Genomic DNA, 21,407 nt, shown 5'->3' on the forward strand with positions numbered 1-21,407 from the left:
CCTCTCTGTTACATCTGTGCAAGACTCTATGGTTCACACTTTAGCCTTAATAGCTGTGTCAGAACCCAGAAAACCAAAGTGGAAATAAGTCATACTCAGTCCTCAGGGACTACTTCAGATGCAAGAACAGAACAACTTGACTAGTAATCATAAGACCATATACCATAAGACATAGGAGCAGAATTAGGTCATTCAACCCATCGAGTCTGCTCCGCAATTTATTCCTGGCTGACTTATTATCCTTTTCAACCCTATTCTCCTGCCTTCTCCCGGTAATGTTTTAATGCCCTGCTCATCAAGAACATATCAACCTCCTCTTTCAGTACACTCAATGACTCGGCCTCCACAGCCGTCCATAGCAATGAATTCCACAGATTGACTACCCTCCAGCTAATTAAATTCATCTTTATCTCTGTCCTCAAATGAACATTCCTCTATTATGAGGGTGTGTCACTTGTCCTAGACTCACCCACTACAGAAAACATCCTCTCCACATCTACTCTATCTAGGCCTTTCAATATTCAGTAGGTTTCAATGAGGTTCCTCCTCATTTTGTTAAACTCCAGTGAGTACAGGCCCAGAGCCAGCAAGCACTCGTAAGTTAAACCTTTCATTCCCAGAATCATTCTCCAGATCCTCCACTAGAACCTCTCCAATGCCAGGACATCTTTTTTTAGATAAGCGGTCCAAACCTGCTACAATTCTCCAAAAGTGGTCTGACCAATGCCTTATAAAACCTCAACATAACCTTACTCTTATATTCTATTCCTCTCAAAATGATGCTAACATTGCATTTGCTTTCCTCACCACTGACTTAACCTACAACTTAATATATAGGGAATCCTGCATGAAAACGCTCAAGTCCCTTTGCACCTCTGATTTTTTAATCTCCTCCCTGTTTAGAAAATAGTCTATGCCTTTATTCTTTCTATCAAAGTACATGACAAAACAATTTCCTACACTATATTCCTTCAGCAATTTCTTTGCCCATTGTCCCAAACTGGCCATGTCTTTCTCCAGACTCCCTGTTTCCTCAACGCTACCTGCCTCTCCAACTACCTTCATATCATCCACAAACTTGGCCACAAAGCTGTACAATTCATCATCAAAATTATTGACATATAACATGAAAAGAAGTGGACCAACATGTCAGAATAGGAATGGGGATAGGAATTAAAATGGTTGGCCAAAAATAGAGCAGAGGTGTTCAAAAAAGCAGTCCCCCAGTTTGCGTTGGGTCTCACCAATGGAGAGGAGGCCTCATGGGGAGCACTGGATACAGTAGATGACCCCAACAGATTTACAGGTGAAGTGGTGCCTCACCTGGAAGGACTGTTTGGGGCCTTGAATGGGGGTAAGCGATAAGATGAATGGACAGTTGTAGCATTCCTTTTGCTTGCACGAAGGATATTAGTGGGGTGGGATGAGATGAATGAACAAGGGAATCATGGAGGGAGTGATTCCTGTGGAAAGTGGAGATTGGAGAGGGGAAAGTAAGGATATGTTTGGTGGTAGGAATGTTGGGGATAGCGGAGGCTGCGGGGAATGATGTGTTGAATGCGGAGGCTCATGGGGCGGTAGGTGAGTTCAAAAGGAACTCTATCCTTGTTAAGACAGCAGGAAGATGTGGTGAGCGCATGTGTCCGGGAAATGGCGGGGATATGGGTGAGGGCAGCATCAATGTTGGAGGAAGGCAAACCCCATTCTTTGAAGAAGAAATACACCTCTGATGTTCTGGAAAGGAAAACCTCGTCCTAGGAACGAGCGGTGGAGACAAAGGAACTGAGAAAAGGGAATAGCATTTATACAGGAGACAGGGTGGGAAAAGGCATAGTTAATAGAGCTATGGGAATCAGTAGGTTAATAAAATATATCATTAAACAGTTTCTCTACGGAGATGAAGACAGAGAGATTGAGAAAGAGAAGTTGTGTGTCAGAAATGGACAAAGTGAATTTAAGGGCAGGGTAGAAGTTGGAGACAAAGTTGATGAAATTGACGAGTTCAGCATGGGTGCATGAAGCAGCACCAATGCACAAACACAGTTGTGGAGCATTACCAAGGATCCACGTAGCCAGCGAAAAGGCAGGTATAGCTAGGGACCGTGCCTACCCCTTGAATTTAGAGAGAGTGGGAGGAACCAAAGGAGAAATCATTGAGGGCGAGAACCAGTTCCACCAGATGGAGGAGGGTGGTAGTGGAGCGGAACTGGTCAGGTCTTTTATTGAGAAAGAAGAAGAGGGCTTTATGGCCTTCTTAGTGGGGAATAGAAGTGTATAGGGACTGGACCTCCAGGGTGAAAATGAAGTAGGCAGGCCCAGGGAATTGAATGTTGTTGAGGAGTTGTGTTTACCCTCAAGGATTTTTACCAACAGAATCAACACACCCTTCTGCCTACATGCCCGTCCTTTCAATACAATGTGTATCTTTGGATGTTAAGCTCCCAACTATGATTGCCTTCCAGCCACAACTCAGTGATGCCCAAAATGACGACTGTTTACTCTTTTCCATAGTCCTGATGAAGGGTCTTGGCCTGAAACATCAACTGTACTCTTTTCCATAGTTGCTCCCTGGCCTGCTGAGTTCCTCCAGCATTTTTCTGTGTTGCTTTATATTTCCAGCATCTGCAGATTTTCTCGTGTTTATGAAGCATAATTTTAAGGTGTTTGGAGGGAAGAATGGGAGGGGTGGGGGGTGGTTTCAGAGGTAAGTTTTTTTACACAGAGAGTGATGAGTGCATAAAGCACCCTGCCAGGGCTGATGGTAGAGGCAGATACAGTAGGAGAACTTAAGTCGCCCTTAGATAGGCACATGGACAAAAGAAAAATGGAGAGCTATGTATGTGAGATGGAAGGATTAGAGTGATTCAGAGTCGACTAAAAGGTTGGCACAACATTGTGGACTGAATGGCCTGTACGATGCAGTGCTGTTCAATGTTCTATAATCTGTTTCTGCTGCATACCAAAATTCCATATTGCACAGCAGGAGATTTAGCCATGTAATTATATCCAGGTCTGAATGCTATCTTCGCAGAAGAGGAAAGACAAACCAGCTCATATAGCACGAGGAACTGAAAAGAAGCTGGAAACTTCTGTGGAGAGGTCCCATCCCAGCTTCTCCAACCCCAATGCCACCCCTCCCTTCAATAGTAGCTACACATGCCAAAAACTTGGTATTTGCGATTTCACACTGATGAACTGCCTCACTAAGTGATCTAATTAGTCCTTCTACATGTTGAAACTTAACGAAAACTCCTTCCAGGCATGGTCTGAGTTACTTCACTCACATCCATTTCCACAACAGCAGTAAAGTATGCTTGTGTGGCAGGATGGCATGTTTCAATATCATTTTCTTATATTTGTTAATCAGCACCTCCTACACATGCAGCTCATAACACCCAAATAGAATACCTTAAATTTTTTCTTTTCAAAAGGTTTGCCTTTGTTTATAAGGAAGGTTTGCATTTCATAATCTTAAAATAAATCCGGGGGACTTAATGATGGTAATTGTAGCAGGATCTCAGTCAATTGCTGATCCTAATTACTGGCCATGACTCTTGGCTCCTTAGGATTGTGGTAAATTGCACTTACTAAAATTGGCCATGGTTTCCTCAAGGGAAAATCTTGCCTGACAAATCTGCTGGAATTCTTTGAAGAAATAGCAAGTAAGATAGACAAAGGAGAATTGGTGGATGCTGTATACTTGGGTTTTCAGAAGGCCTTTGACAAGATGCCACACATGAGGCTACTTAACAAGCGATGAGCCCATGGTATTACAAGAAAGATTCTAGCATGGATAAAGCAGTGGCTGATTGGCAGGATACAAAGAATGGGAATAAAGGGAGCCTTTTCTGGTTGGCTGCCGGTTCCATAAGAGTCTCTGCCGGGACCGATTGTTTTTACGTTATATGTCAATGATTTGGATGATGGAATTGATGGCTTTGTTGTAAAGATTGCAGACAATATGAAGATAGCTGGAGGGGCAGGTATGTTGGAGGAAGTAGAGAGGTTGCAGAAGGACTAAAACAGATTAGGAGAATGGGCAAAGAAATGGCAGATGGAATACAGTGTTGGAAAGTGTATGGTTATGCACTATGATAGAAGAAATAGAAGCATAGACTATTTTCTAAATGGAAAGAAAATTGAAAAATCTGAGATGCAAAGGGAATTGGCAGTCCTTGTGCAGGATTCCCCAAAGGTTAATTTGCAGCTTGAGTAGGTGGTAAGGAAGACAAATGCAATGTTAGCATTCATTTCAAGAAGACTAGAATATAAAGGCAAGCTTGCAATGCTGAGGCTTTATAAAGCACTGGTGAGGCCTCACCTGGAGTACTGTGAGCAGTTTTGGGTCCTTTATCTAAGAAAGGATGTGCTGACATTGGAGAGTATTTAAAGGAGGTTCACAAAAATGATTCCAGGATTGAAAGGCTTGCCATATGAAGAGAGTTTAATGGCTCTGGGCCTGTATTAACTGGAATTCAGAAGAATGAGGGGTGACATTATTGAAACCTATCAAATGTTGAAGGGTCCCGATAGAGTGGACGTGGAGAGGATGGTTCCTATGGTGGGGAAGTCTAGGACCGGAGTCTAGAGTCTAGAATAGAGGGGTGTCCTTTTAGATCAGAGACGAGGAGGAATTTCTTTAGCCAGAGAGTGGTGAATCTGTGGAATTCGTTTCCATGGGTCTGTAGCGGCCAAGTCATTTGGCATATTTAAGCCAAATAGTCAGGGTGTGAAGGGATACAAGGAGGAAGTAGAAGATTGAGGTTGAGAGGAAAAATGGATCTGCCATGATGAAATGGCGGAGCAGAATCGATGGGTCAGATGGCCTAATTCTGCTCCTATATCTTATGGCTTTATGGCCTAAATGAATGTCTACCATTTTTGTTCTGTACTGCAATTTTGTTTTAATTCTCTTTTTCAATGAGAGCATCAATGACAAGGCCAATATTTAATGGCCCCTGACAACCCGGTTGTGAGTTTCCTCCTTCAACTACTTTAGTTCAGATTGAACTATTTCCAAGAGCTGGAAGAGTTAATCCCATCACAACAGGACAGAAGACACACAGAAAGTAAAGACAGAAGATTTTCTGAGGTCAGAGGCGATTTTTTTACAACCAAAGAGTAATTCAATTTTAATGCCAGATTATTTAATTAACTGCATTTGATCCCCCAAGTGCTACAACAGGCTTTGAATCTGTGTCATTGCATCATTAATCCATGGCACCAGATTATTAGTTAAGAAATACAACAACCACACTTCCATTTCCCAATGTCAGTAGACGCCTGCATTTAATATCTGTGCATAATGAAAGGTATTTGCAAGTGCAGACTAAAAGTGACTCCAATTAACCCTCATGTATAGTATGCAAAGTATTTAATGCAGATATATTATGTGATTTAATAACAGGAGATTATGAGAAGGAGCCAAATCATAGATTAATATAGTACAGAGACAGGCCCTTCCGTCCTAATGGCTCATGATTCAGATTCTCAACACAGCGTCCTCCCTGCTAGTCTCTGTTGCCTGTGTTCAGCTCATAACCCTGTAATGACATATCCAAATGCCTCTTAAATGTTGCATTTGTACCCACCTCGACCACTTCCTCTGGCAACTTGTTTTGTTAATTATAATTTATGGTAACGTATAATATATTTCATTGTACTGCTGCTGCAAAACAACAAATTTCATGACATATGTTATTGATAATAAACCTAATTCTAAATAATAAGCAAGTTTAGTATGCAAGGTAACATCGACAAAGTTTCTACTTGCTTTACTCTGGTACTGTTCGGCTAGCGGAGCTGTCCAATAGACAACGTGTGCTACATAAGCCTGGAGCAAGTTCCGTCCCTTTTAGGAAAGGTGGTGGAAATGCTGCAGCCTAAATCAACTCAGATCAAATCAAATCAAATCAAATCAACTAAATCAATTCTATAATACTTCTGATGTTGTGTGTTCCACAGCAGTGAAGCAAACAGGAGGAAGTTAATATGCCCCATATTTATCCTGATTTGTGTACACAAAGGGGTAAATAGAACAATTTGATATAAAAATACTTTTATCAGCAAAGGCAAGATAGAGCAATCTGGCATAGTGCCAAACTTTTCTAGACTAAATAAATTTCTCTTGAAACCACAACATACTTTTAAGTGATCTACAAGTTCAGAGATCATTAAACAATCTGTTACTGCCATCTAGATCTAGTCTTTATGTGCATGTTATTACCCCTGCGAGAACAGACACCATGGCATCTGCTAATAGAACTTCTGAGCATCACAGTATTATTAGGTAAAAGTGACCAAATTCAATAACCTCTGTAAACAGACCATGAGATTATGATGTAATATTAACCCACCCCTTATACAATGGAATGTGTGCAACATGCCAATTTTGGGTCATCTATTCATTTGTAGAAATCCAGTCAGTAGTAATGATGCTATGAATTAAGAATATACGAACAAAAATGGAAGTAGAACTAGGCTATCCAGTCCCTCATGCTGACCTGGCCAATGAACAAGATTATGGTTGATGTTTTGGCCTCATCATCACTTTCCTACCCTATCTCTATATCTTTTCACTTCCTGAGTAACATCCACAAAATGCTGGAGGAATTCAGCAGGTCAGGCTGCATCAAAGGAGAGGAATAAACATTCAGTGTTTTTGGCTGAGACCCTTCATCAGGATTTCCAGCATAAGCAGAATCTCTTGTGGTCCTTTCATTTTCTTAAGTCTAATTGGATCTTGGAGAAGGATCTCTCCCTGGATATACTGTAGGATATTGGCCTCCTTTTGTGAGATCATTACATCAACTCTCACTTTTCTTATTCCCACTTTTCGCAGTCGGTCTGCATATCTTCTGCTCATTCTCCCAGTCACTGAATATTCCAAGGACTAATGCACACTTGGCTTGGAACCACCTGGTTCCAGCAGAACTCCAAAGTCAGCATGGAAGTCAACAGCTTCCACACCACTCCCTGCATACTTCAGCAACTCATACTGATTCCAGCTATCACAAAGCTCTGCAGGAATTCAGTTTCAAGAGCAGGACATCAACAAACAAGTCAGTAGCAAGAAGTGATAGTGGTTGGGAGCCTTTCTTGATGCTTGATGCATACACAGCAAGGGTTACAAAAGGAGTGCTGGTCAGCTTACTGGCACGTAACTATGCAACTCCACAAGCTGTCAATGTCTGCCTATCGCAGATAAACTTTTTGTCCTTTAAGAACATTTGTTGTTCCCAAAATATGGATTCTACTGGGTTAAAGATGTTAGTTTTTATCTTTATATCAATGAGTAATGGTTCCTGACTGTATCTTTTGACTACCAAGAGCAATGATCTTAACAGTATTCATTTTGTTAAGCTTTCTGCTCAACCACGCACCTACATCTATAAATAAATGTACAAGCGTTGCCCAGTATTCTTATCCATATTGAAGAAATGTTAGTTTAACCATGCACATACCTGCACATACAAGAGATCCTGCAGATGCTGGAAATCCAGAATAATATGTACAAAATTCTGGAGGAACTCAGCAGGTCAGGCTGCATCTATGGAAACGAATAACCACTTAACATAAACGGCGACTGTTTATTACTCTCCATAGATGCTGGCTGACCTGCTGAGTTCTTCCAGCATTTCGTATGTGTTACATGCCTGTCCGTGTTTCTGCGATTCTGTATTTTAGCTCCTAAACTCGATATTCCCAACCATTTTACAAAAGCAATACCTTATCAGATTCATAAAAATACTGGATGAACTGCATTCCAGGAATTTTGACACGTTGTTTTCCTGAGCACTGAGAGTAGCACACTATTCATTAAAATAAAAAGTAGGTTTGCAAAGCAATGACCCAGTGGCATTGCAGCAAAAATTAGTATATCAAATATTTGTAAGCTGAGAAAGAATAATACTTTATCTCCCAATTATTAGAAATGTAGGTAGTGTAATATCGGCTAGCATTCTTTAAAATCTGAAGCAATCATCTATTCCTTATCTTTATGATACATTTCTGATAGAAAGCCTACCTGCTTCTATAAAAGCTTCAAGAAGCTGTTGATCCTTGCAAACAAAGCCACTGTAAGAAATATTCCATTAATCAACATAAGGTAGTATTTTCTTGTTGGTTTAAATTATTTGCTGTCCACCTGTGTTTTTGAGAGAAATGCTGAGCCAAGAACGAGTCCTAATTATCTGAACCTCTATTGGTATGGGTCATACCATATAAAACTGGATTAAGCTATCGGATTAAAGTGAAGTCTGATTCTGGCTAGAGGTGATACAGGAAGACATTGTCCCCAGAACATGTGGTCTGGTTGGTGGCTTCTAGTGATAAAAACGTGGCTGGGTGCAATAGTTCATTTTATTTTTGGAGTATTATGTAAGATGACTACAAACCAAAGGAATAAAAAGCAAAGTGCTGGTGATAATGTACTGGCATGGTCCATTGACCTATCCTGTACATAGAGTGTGGAGTTGTCCACAGTGTCTCCTGCAGCAGCTGTAGCTGCTCTCTACAGTCTCATTATGTGCCCCATTTCCTCCTGTTGATGTGGCATGATCCTCTGCAAGATGGTCATGACCAAGCACCCTCTTTCTCTTTGAAAGTTCTGTCAAATATCCATCAAGAAAATGTAGTACACATCTTTCAGTTTCAATCCTCAGGGGATACCTACTGTTACAAAACTTTGACAAAATCCCCAGAAAGTCTCTCTGCAGTGCTTTAAAACTGCTCTTCAAAGCTCCAGTAACATATGAACATAAAAATGATATGTTTAAGTAACACTTGAAATTCTCTTCAGTGACATATTTAATTCCAGTCAGCTGGTTGCTCTTAGGAGAGGATATCAGGTCAAGGGCTACCCATCATAATTTTGTGAGCCTCCTTAAAAACCACTTTTTTATGTCAAAAATGCATTTTATTGATAAAAAATAAAATGTACTTAATGCAGAATATTTATGTCAACACTTTAATCCCAAATCATGCTGTTTCACTGACCTCTTTTTCATTTTTTGTTTGCATAGTAATGCGATGAGCAGTTAGGGAACAGCAACCACAACTCCTTAAGTTCCAGGATAGCAATAGATAAGGATTAGTATAGATCTTGCCAGAGAGTAAGAAATTGGACCAAGGCAAATTACAAGTGCATCAGGCAGGATCTAGGGTGAATTTATTGGGAACAGTTATTTTTAGGCAAGTCCACATCTCACATGTGGAGGGTATTTCAAGAACAACTACACAGAGTAGACGGGAGGCATGTTCCAGTAAGAAGGAAGGACAAGGATGGCAAGGTAAGAGAATCCTGGATGTTGAGAGAAGTGATGAATTTAGTCGAGAAGAAAAAGTGAAGTGTGTAAAGCTTAGGAAGTTAGAATCAAAAAGAGCCTTGGAGGATCACAAAGAAACCAAAAAAGAACTCAAGAAGGGAATTAAGAAAGCCAGGAGGGCCATGAAAAGTCCCTGGTGAGAGGGATTTAAGAGAATCCCAAGGGATTCAATACATACATCGGGAGCAAGAGGATAATGAGGGTAGGACTACTCAAGGATACAGAGGAGAACATTTGTTTGGACGTGAAGGATGTGGGTGAGATCCTTAATGATAACTTTACATCGGTATTAACTAACAAGAAGAATGTGGAGGACAGAGAGATCAGTGCTGAGAGTATTAATATGCTCTAGGACATTTTAAAGTAAAGGAGCGGATAGTGTTGTGTTTCTTAAAGAGCTTTAAAGTGGATAGGTCCCCAGGGCCTGATGGGATATGCCACATGTTATTGACAGAAGAAGTGAAGATATTGCTGGGGCCTTGTCCAATATTTTTGTGTCCTCCCCAGCCATAGGTGAGGTCCTGGGGAACTGGTGAACAGCTAACGTTGTTCCATTATTCAAAAAGGGAACCAGGGATAATCGTGGAAACTATAGACCAGTGAATCTCACATCAGTGGTAACAAAGTCACTAGAGAGAATTCTTAGGAATAGGATTTATGAGCATTTGGAAAGCCATGGCCTATTTAGGGAGAGCCAGCATGGCTTTGTGTGGGGCAAGCCATGTCTTACTAACTTGAATGAGCTTTTTTGACGAGGGGACAAGGATGAAAGGATGATTGAGGAAGGTAGAGCTGTGGTTATCGTCTACATGAAATTTAGCAAGGCATTTGAGACAGTCCCTCGAGGGAGGCTTATCCAGAAGATTAAGATGCATGGGATCCATGGTGAATTTGCTGTTTGGATTTAGAACTGTCTTAGAAACATAGAAACATAGAAAACCTATGGCACAATACAGGCCCTTCGGCCCACAATGCTGTGTCGGACATGTACTTACTTTAGAAATTACCTAGGGTTATTCAAAGCCCTCTAATTTTCTGAGCTCCATGTACCTATCCAGGAATCCCTTAAAAGACCCTATCATATCCACCTCCACCACCATCACCGGCAGACCATTCCACACACTTGCCACTCTCTGCATAAAAAACTATCCACAACACGCCGAACCTTTGTGTCATCTGTAGAACAATCTTCCTTAGGCAGACAGAATGTTATGGTCAAAGGCATTTATTCGAGCTAGAGGTCTGTGATTATTGGTGATCCGCAAAGATCTGTACTGAGACCTCTGCTGTTTGTGATGTATATAAATGATCTGAATGAAACTGTAGATGGGTGGATTAGTAAGTTAGCAGATGTTATAAAGATTGGTGGTGTTCTGGATAGCAAAGAAGACTGGCAAAGAATATGGGATATACATCAATTGCAGATATGGCCAGAGAAATGGCAGATGGAGTTTAACCCAGCAAGACTATTAACAGTGTTGATGAGGGGATTCTTGGGGTCCATGTTCGTAGCTCCTTGAAAGTGGCTACACAGGTTGATCAGGTGGTTAAGAAGGCATATCACATACTTGTCTTTATTAGTCAAGGCATTGAATTCAAAAGTCAGGAAGTTACATTGCAGCTTTATAAAACTAGTTAGGCCACATCTGGATTATTCCATACAGTTCTGGATAGGTTATTATAGGAATTATGTCAAGACTTTGGAGAGGGTACAGAAGAGATTTACCAGGGTGTTGCCTGGATTAGAGGGTATGTGCTATAATGAGAGGTTGAATAAATGTGGGTTGTTTTCTCTGGAGTGATGGATGCTGAGGAGAGATCTGATAGCGGTTTATAAGATTATGAGGGGCTTAGTCGTCTTTTATCCAGGGTTGAAATGCCTAATACCAGAGGGCATGCATTTAAGGTGAGAGGGTTCAATTTTAAAGGAGATGTGAGGGGCAAGTTTTTTACACAGAGAGTTGTGGGTGGCTGGAATGCATTCTCTGGTATGATGATAGAGGCAGAAACATTAGAGACTTCTAGGAGCAGTTTAGGTAGGCACATAATGTGAGGAAATGGAAGGATATGAACTTTGTGTAGGCAGAGGAGATTAGTTTAGTTAATGATCTGGTTGCTAGTTGAACTGGTTCAGCACAACATTGTGGGCCTAAGGACCTGTTCCTGTGCTGTATTGTTTGAAGTCCTAAGTTCTAGATACAACATATTAACAGGTCCTTCTGGCCCAAATGAGTCTGCTTTGCCCAATTACACCCATGTGACTGATTAGCCTACTAACTCTTATGTCTTTGGAGTGTGGAAAGAAACCGGAGCACCCGCAGGATGTACAAACTCCCAAAAGACAGCAGCAGAATTGAACCTGTGTCACAGGTGCTGTAATAAAGTTATGCCAACCACAATGCAACTGGGAAAAATTAAATGTTAACACAACATTAATTTCAAAGCTCAATGTTCAAAGTAAACGTATTATCAAAATACATATATGTCACCATATAGAACCATGATATTCATTTTCTTGTGGGCATACTCAGTGAATCCATGATAGGATAATAACCATAATAAAATCAAGAAAGACCATGCTAACTTGAGCATTCTACCAGTGTGCAAAAGACAACAAGTAGTGCAAATATAAGAAAAAGAAATAATAATAAATAAGTAAGCAATAAATATTGAGAAATGAGAAGAAGAGTTTTTGAAAGTGAGTCCATAGGTTGTGGGAGTATTTCAATGATGGGGCAAGTGAAGTTGAGTGAAGTTATCCCCTTCGTTTCAAGAGTTCATACTGTTCATGGGGTTTTAACAAAGATTCCCACCCATTCGTCCCCAAAAGCCCACTGGTAGTCTTTTGTAGAATTTTGTAATCCATGAGGAGCTGTTTCAAGTCAGAGCTTCAATGCATTTACAATGATGGCACTTGCCAGTAAACACATTATCGACAGTAAATATGTCCTCTATGGTAAACATGTCCTCAACTATGCTTCAGCTTATCTTGGCCATTTTGGAGGCATCTTAGCAGCTTTCGTGGGATGGAAGAGTGATGCACCTGCTGCTTCACAGCTACAGCAACCTGACCTCTGGCTCTACCTGGTTAGAATTTGCACATTCTCCCCAGGTCTGCATCAGTTTCTTCTGGGTGTTTCCATTCTCTCCGATATTCAAAGACTGTATGAGTTGGTAAATTGCACCTAGTGTGGGCACGTGGCCAAGTGGTTAAGGCATTGGACTAGTGACCTGAAGGTCGTGAGTTCGAGGCCCAGCCGAGGGAACGTGTTGTGTCCTTGAGCAAGGCACTTAATCACACATTGCTCTGCGACGACACTGGTGCCAAGCTGTATGGGTCCTAACGCCCTTCCCTTGGACAACATTGGTGTCGTGGAGAGGGGAGACTTGCAGCATGGGCAGCTGCTGGTCTTCCATACAACCTTGCCCAGGCCTGCGCCCTGGAGAGTGAAGACTTTCCAGATGCAGATCCATGGTCTCACAAGACTAACAGATGCCTTTGTCAAACTGTACCTAATGTGCAAGTGAGCAGCAGAATTTGGGAAAGATGGGGTTGGTTAATGAGAACGTGAAGAGTACAAAAATAAAAATCTGAATCGGAATGGGATTGATTATCACTGTCATTGATTATCATACGTCGTGAAATTGGTTTTGTGGCAGCAGTACAGTGCAATACATTAAAAATGGCAACAGGTTACAATAAGAAATATATAAAAAATAAATAAATAGTACAAAAGGAGAGAAAGTAGTGAGGTGGTGTCCATGGGTTCATGGTCTGTCCAGAAATCTGATGGCGGAGGGGAAGAAGCTGTTCCTGCAATGCTCAGTGGGAGTCCTCAGGCTACGGTACCTCCTCCCTGATGGTACTAATGAGGAGAGGACATGTCCTGGCTGGTGAGATTCCTTAATGATGGATGCTTCTTATTAAAAAACTGGTACTGGTGTAGGATTAGTGTAAAAGTGGGTGCTCGATAGTTAGTGGGGACTTGGTGGTCAAAGGGCCTCTATCTGTGCTCTATGCCTCTGAGGCATCATTGACTTGTTTACAATCATTGGAGGATTCTCCTGATTCTGTGTGAAATTATGTATTTTAATGAGGAAATACATATGTTTAGTGTGTTTCATTTTAATCTGATTTTATGTTTTGCACTGTATGACTGGAACAAAACAAATTTCATGACAGACTTCTCATGACAGTTTATAAAATGACTAGAGGCAGTATAGAAACACAAAAGTCTTTTTCTCAAGGTAGTAATCTCATATACTAGAGGAAGCAGCCTTTCAGTGAGAGTGGAAAGTTTGAAGAAGACATGCAGAGGTAAGTTTTTGCGCAGAGGTGACTAGAGCATGCAGCTAGGGTGAGATGGTGGGACTAGACATGAGAGTGGCATTTAAGAGGCATGTTGATAAGCACATGGCATACAGGGAATGGAGGGATATGGATCATGTACGGGCAGATAGGTTCCGCTAAATTAGGCATCAAGGTTGGCACAGATATTGTAGGCCAAAGGGCCTCTTCCTGTGGTGTACTGCTCTATGTTCCATGTTGGAGAACCAGTACCAAATTTTCCTTTCTGCTTTGGAATAAGCTCAAAAGCTCCATCTAGCAGCCTGCCCAAGAACTGAGATAGAAGTCCTACCCATTTCAATACAGCCCAATCCAAATGCCCAAGTGCCAATCTAGAACACCAGCCTTAATTCATGCTTCAGCCATTACTTATCCAGATCCAGCAAAAGATGCAACTATTTGTAAGGGAAAAGTCTCAGAAATTCATTCACACAGCTTCCAAATTAAAAGTGCTGGGCGATGGGAGATCAGCTTACCTGGAGTAATGCAATTTTGTTCCCATTCTTGAGTCTGTATGTACCCACTGAAAAATCCAACCCATGACTTTCTGACGCTTTACTGCTGTCATAAAGCTAGCCAAATGTAGGCACAATAATGCAACATATAATGTGTGTATGCAGAGGGATATTCAAATTCACTGATTTAAAAAGATATATTGTTCTTTTTTGCTCAATGAACGCCTGTGTTTTAATGATTTTTGGGCCATCCCATTTATTCTGAAGCCCATGCTATTTAAAGGTCAAACACTCAAATTGCATTCATTGTCCTCTTTGAGAACTGTGGCCTCTTACAACAGCAAAAGTAGGCTCATGTGTATTCCTGGACTGACTTGGCACGTCAGGGTCACATGCATTCTCGGCTCCATAGCCTTGGGAACATTCCAGGTTTGTGCTGTTGCTCTCTGCCACATACCCCACTACCTCCTTTCACATGAATAAAACCATCCAAATTCCATACTTAAGGGGAGAAACTTCACCTAATTTCCTTTCAGCCAGAACAGCAGACAGAGCCAACAAATGTGTTTGCCTACAGAAAGTAAGCTCTTGCAGACAGCAGTTACGCGCTTATAAAACCCTTCTGCAACAGTACCTGCATCAGCCTTGGAAGATTTCCATAACTGCCTCATACAAAGAAATTTCTTCATGCTGGTAGAATCCTTCACCAGCATGTTCAGATCCCTCTGATCTCTTTAGAGCACCCTGACACTTCCCTTATATTATTGGGTTATTCAGCAGCAACACTCCCTTGTAGCTGGAAGAGTGCTGTTCCTACTGTGACATGTCACTTTCAGAGCTGACTGCAGAGATCACACCTGCTGGGCTAAATGCTTACAACTGTGAGAACCTGAAACACATCATTGGCAATGCTGTAACATAGGAAGTCCTGATGACATTGATTTTTGAAGCTTGAAAGTGAAGTTAATGCTCTTTTTGGGGCTTTTGCAACCAGTAGTTGGGAGATGCACAGCACAGCTTTAATGCATTAATAGATCATCATATAATTTCTGGACTACTATGTCACTCCACTTCTCCTCCACCTCCAGAACCTAAAAACTGTAGGAACCTATTCTGGAATATGTTGCAAAATTTGACAATTTGCAGATCAAATGGCCTCTGGTGAACATTATAGTTCTATCTGCAATCATTCTGAAAAAAAAACTACTTTTCCCTTTGATATACACAGTACACACTGTAAATGACAGCCTTCAGGTTTTCATAAAAAAACTTACTTGACATTTTATAACAGATTACATTTTATAAGTGATGACTTTATGATTATAAGTCATAAAGTCAAGTCAAGTCACTTTTTATTGTCATTTCAACCATAACTGCTGGTACAGAACATAATAAAAATGAGACAATGTTTTCCAGGACCATGGTGCTACATGAAACAATACAAAAACTACACTGAACTACGTAAGAAAAAACACAAAAACTACACTAGACTACAGACCTATCCAGGACTGCATAAAGTGCACAAAACAGTGCAGGCACGACAATAAATAATAATAAATAATAAACAAGACAATAGGCACAGTAGAGGGCAGTAGGTTGGTGTCAAGCGAGGCTCTGGGTATTGAGGTGTCTGATGGCTTGGGGGAAGAAATTTTTACATAGTCTGGTCGTGAGAGCCCGAATGCTTCGGTGCCTTTTTCCAGATGGCAGGAGGGAGAAGGGTTTATATGAGGGGTGCGTGGGGTTCTTCATAATGCTGTTTGCTTTGCAGATGCAGAGTATGGTGTAAATGTCTGTGATAGCAGGAAGAGAGACCCAGGTGATCTTCTCAGCTGACCTCACTATCCACTGCAGGGTCTTGCGACCTGTGCTCAGTGTTTCAGTCCAAAACATTGACTTTTTATTCCTCTCCGTAGATGTTGCCTGACCTGCTGAATTCCTCCAGTGCTTTGTGTGGATTATGCTGGAAGCATCTGCAGAACCTCTTGTGTTTATTCATTGAAGTTATGTGACGAGAGTTTATACATAGACAAAGATCCGCAGCACATCACACAAACCAATCTCCCGTCCGTGGACTCAATTTACACCGCACGCTGTTGGAGCAGTGCTGCCAGGATAATCAAGGACACGACCCACCCAGCCAACACACTTTTCGTCCCTCTTCCCTCTGGGAGAAGGTTCAGGAGCTTGAAGACTCATACGGCCAGATTTGGGAACAGCTTCTTTCCAACTGTGATAAGACTACTGAACTGATCCTGAACCGGATCTGGGCCGTACCCTCCAAATATCCGGACCTGCCTCTCGATTTTTTTGCACTACCTTACTTCCCATTTTTCTATTTTCTATTTATGATTTATAATTTAAATTTTTAGTATTTACTAATTTAAACTATTTTAAATATTTTTAAATATTTATTATTTGTAATCCAGGGAGTGTGAAGCGCAGAATCAAATATGGCTGTGATGATTGTACGTTCTAGTACCAATTGTTTGGCGACAAAGTATAAAGTATCCTCTAATTCAGTGGTTCTCAACCGTTTTTTGGCCACGGCCCCCTTAGGAGCCCTTCTCAGGTTCCAGGGCCCCTCTTTCAGACAGGGATACAACCACGAACAGATAGACAGAAAATCATCTATTATTGAACAACAAGAAAACTTGAACATTCCGACATACTGGACAAAATCTAAAAAAAGACTGTATGAAATTAAGCATCTATCAGGCCTAATGCGATCCTTGAGCTTGGTGCTTCTCTGCAAGTTTCATGATATCCGGCTCCAAATTAGACAATGACAGTCGGAGGTCACCTCTTGTTGCGATATCAATTCTGTTCCTGGATTTTGTCAAGGAAACTACCTTGTCACCCGGAGCCAGGGATCTGTTTTTCTGGTGACTTCATATGCAGTAATAAACACTTTTCACAACCTACCTTAACATATAATATATTCAAACACATATACTTTAAAGTTACTGGGCTAAAAAAAGGGCCTAGCAAGACACGCTGATCTTTGGAGAATGAAGTATGGTGATAATGGATGCAAGAACCCTTGATTGAATACGTTGACCTGTTGCAGTCTGATTCGCGACCGACTCTGAAGTGAGGCTGTGTGGGAGGAGCTTAAGCGATGAATTTACCAGGTGCGCCAAATTCAAACGGTGAGTTGGAAAGATATTATAAATAGGAGGGAAACTATTGACTCCAATGAAGGTTGCTGCTTGGGTATTTCATTGGTTCAGTTACCAGGGCCCCCATAAACACTTGGGCTCCCCTTCTCACAGTTTTCAGTCAGTGGCCCCCTTCAAATGTGCCAGGGCCCCCGTTGAGAATGGCTGCTCTAATTTATTCTTCGTATTAGAACAATTTTTTCAGAGTGACAGATAATTATAACAATTATTTGGTTTTATTTTACAAACACTAGAAATGTTATTTCATATGCAAGCATCTCCAAAGCTACCCAGGATTAGGAATGCATGGAAGACAAAACTTCTGAGGATGTTATACAATAGAAATTATGGACTTCTGAAAATATATGTCAAGGATATTCAGTACTGGAAGAATTTAATTGCATTAAATTGTTGACTGACTGCATATTTATCCAACCATGCAATAATGGACTTAATTGAAAGCAAGATGAAACATAGTTCTCAAATTAATAACAATGGATAAGGTGTGTGCACAGTACAATTCCATCTTGCAGTAGCTGTTTTACCGGGTCTTGGCGATGGATTATTTGAGTTTAAAATTGACTATGTCTGGATTGGACAATGTTGCATCTAGACAATCATTTGCCTCTCTGCAATAGCCACTTGGTCCCATTCACACTTGGACAGGTGTAAACCTGACTTTTTTTTTATTATACAGCCCTAGAGATATGGAATTGGCTTTATTTTTAATAAGTCTCCCATGAACAAATCGTAAATCTAAATGCAAATAACTTCTCACATCAACAATCTGGCATGCATTCAAATTAACACAAATGTTCTGCCAATCTTATATTGGCTTCTGAGGTGCCAGTGATCCACAAGGGCCGAAGCCTGGGCATTCTTGACCTTGAGTGTTCACAACTTGTGTCTTGAAGTTAATGCTTGATCATTTGTCTCTGTGTATTGTGCTCAGTTTTTGAAATTTGACTTCATCAGTATCACAAACCTGATGATATCCACAGAATCTCTGTGTTTTAAGAACACAATCTATCAGATTGTCCTTTGTTTGCCTACCATTATGCCATAGTGTCATGGAATTTCCAAGCCTTTCTGTTTTTAGCAATGCAAAATTACTCTGATACGCTGATTAATTTTAGAACCATATTTTTCCCAGTTTTAACATTACTGAAAACATAGAAGTGTGTGTGAGTGGGTGGAAGGGTGGCTGGGTGTCAGGAAAAGGGTTTGCTTTGCTGTTGTCTTGTTGCTCTGAGGAACACTGCGGGCAAGCATTATTGTCACCGGAATGTGTGGTGACACTTTTGGGCTGGCCCTGCCTGACACATCCTTAAGTGTGTTGGTTGTTCATGCAAATGACTTATTTCACTGTACACCTCAATATACAAGTAAAATTAATGAATATGAATCTGAATCTGAGACTTTTCAACAGACCTGACCACATGAGGCTAAGCTGTTTGTCTGTGCAAAATCAGAGTGATTTTCAGTTCGGGATCTTTTCATAGCTGTTGGGTGCAAACACAGGACAAAGGGGTTTAACAGGGTGAGTCTCTTTTTCCAGAGATAATCTGCTATCACTTTGGAGACTGCACATAAGAAAGCCTCAGAACAAAAGGCTGGGAGTTGGAGATGATAGGGGTTTACCTCTGATCAAAAGCATGGTAGATATGATATCTAGCAACTGTCTCTAAAGGTTACTGATGGATTTGAAACGATCCCATTTCTATTTATTTTGAAGTACAGCGTACAGACAGAAAACCACTGAAGACTGTTTATATGTTCTAGATAATTGTGGCTAGCAGCTATGGCTTGGCACTAAGACTTTCAATAAAGGAGGTTTTCTGTCAGACTTGTCCGCAATGTGTTGTATAAACTCTATTCCTAAATTTGCAGAAAGGTCGACAATTTTAACGTCAGCAGCTTCATGTTTATACTGTTTATGAATGCTTGATCATTCTTACAACAGAAGAGAATATTGTTAGTGGGTTTGTCATGTGTGGCTCCATCACCACTGGTGGGCAAAAAGCCTCCCACCACTATTTTGAAATGTTACCTCAACCACTGGACTCACTTTCAAGGACTCTTCATCTCATTGTCTTGATATTTAACGCTTACTTATTTAGTATTATTATTTCCCTCTTTTTATATTTGCACAGCTTGTTGTCTTTTTCTCACTGGTTGAACTCCCAGGTTGGTGCGGTCTTTCATTGATTTCTATTACGATTATTAGTCTATGGATTTATTGAGTAAGCCCTCAAGAATATAAATCTTAGGATTGTATATGGTAACATACATGCACATTGATAATAAATTTACTTTGAACTTTGATTCCAATATCTAAAAATGTATTAATCTAGGTGCTGAATGTACCCAATAACTGAGCCTCCACAACTCATTTATATGGAAAGTGCTCGAGAGTCACTACCTTATGGATATAGAAATGTCTCCTCATCTTTAGTCTTGAATGGACAACCCATTTACTTTGAGACTGGCTTCTGATGCCACATGAAACGTCATCCTTAAATCTACCAGTCAGGCTCTACAGGAATTTGGCTTTATAATGAGTTCACCTGTCATTTTCCTACACTCAAGAATTCGGTGCTATGGTATCATAGCAGATAGCACAACTTTATTATAGTGTGGAGGCTTCCAGAGTTCATAGTTCAATGTCTATAAGTTCCCAGTAACCAAGTGGGTTTTCTACGGGTGCTCGGGTTTCCTCCTACAGTCCAAAGATATATTGGTTAGAAAGTTAATTGGTCATTGTAAATTGCCCTGCAATTCATGTTAAATCAGTGTCTGCTGGGGCAGTGTGGTTCGCTGGGCCGGAAGGAACAAATCCATCCTGTATCTCTAAATGAAAAATAAATAATTTATCCCCCAGACAGCTTATTCTTTAAACTGTAAGTAGATTCTGCCCTAACTTCATTTCCAAATTTGTAGATGACATCATCATTGTAGGCCAAATCTAAAATGACAAGTGTTATGCAGGTGAGGAACTGCTAGAAGGTTCAGCAGTCTAATGAACAAAGAGGCAATTAAAAGAGAAAGAGAATACGGCGTGAGCTGAGACACGAGCTGGGAGTCACCATGTTAACAGCTCAGAGCGGTTGAGCTAATGGACGCTGGAATTTTGGATGGATTATAAAAATTGATCCTTCAGTCTGAGAACAGCAGAGGAGACATGACACGAGAGAACTGCTGAAGCTACCGGAGAAACCACTGGTGGAGTTTAAGACCACCATGAGGGTGGAGGCCACGGACTGATTAATTTCGACCTGCGATTACCAGTGCGGGTAAGAGCTTGCCTGTGGGGGTCTGCTGGTGGTGAACCCGTGCCGTGGGTTAGTAGACCGTTCCCTAGAAGGGGCTCTGTCCATCTGTGTCTGTGTGGGGGTCACACGAAGTGACTCTGAAGACTTCGGAAGCAAGAACAACTAAAGCTGCCAACTTGAACATCAACTCAATTAACTCTCTCTCTCTCCATCAATTCAACTCAACGCAACACAAAGTGAACTGAACTGTTTAAACTTACCTGACACTGTAAGACTGATATCTACCTCCTGGACTACTATTTTTGTATCCACACACACACATTTACGGATATATATAAAATAGTTTATAACCTGTATTGTATTATTCGGTTTAATGATATTAATTCGTAGTGGTAATAAATATAGTCTTAATTTATAGTAAACCAGACTCCAAGTGCGTTCCATTTCTGCTGGTCCTTTTCAACCCGTCACGGGGTTCGTGACACAAGGCCCTGTTGGACATTGATAATGTGAAATACCTGTTTCCGTTTGGTGGCGAGACAGGCAATGAGGCAGCAGCGTGTAGCAAGGACAAAGCCTCATTTGGGCTTGCCTGCTGTTGCAGTCCAGGTGAGGTGATATTGGAGGCGGTGTAGCATGGAGTCTGTGCTTGGTTGGGAGCTGGTCTCTCCCATCAGTGCTGCCCTCCAGTGTTTGACAGGCGGAAGGACAGGATTGATTGCTGGGAGTTGTACCACGAATTTGCATGTCACTCAGGACTCGGACTATACTTGTGTTTTCTTGTGTAACGGTGTGTGCGGTGTGTGTGTGTGTGTGTGTGTGTGTGTGTGTGTGTGTGTGTGTGT

General features: G+C 41.1%; 1 long non-coding RNA gene across 1 annotated transcript in view; it reads right to left on the reverse strand.

Annotated features, from left to right (window-relative positions):
- Positions 1–21,188, reverse strand: part of LOC134347479 (uncharacterized) — a 67,181-nt gene extending 45,993 nt beyond the window's left edge. Inside the window, exon 1 of the long non-coding RNA XR_010018170.1 lies at positions 21,081–21,188. This is a non-coding gene — a long non-coding RNA (uncharacterized LOC134347479). The remainder of the gene's footprint in view (positions 1–21,080) is intronic.
- Between the last annotated feature and the right edge of the window lie 219 nt (positions 21,189–21,407).

Source organism: Mobula hypostoma, chromosome 6 (assembly GCF_963921235.1).
Source record: "Mobula hypostoma chromosome 6, sMobHyp1.1, whole genome shotgun sequence".
NCBI lineage: Eukaryota > Metazoa > Chordata > Chondrichthyes > Myliobatiformes > Myliobatidae > Mobula > Mobula hypostoma.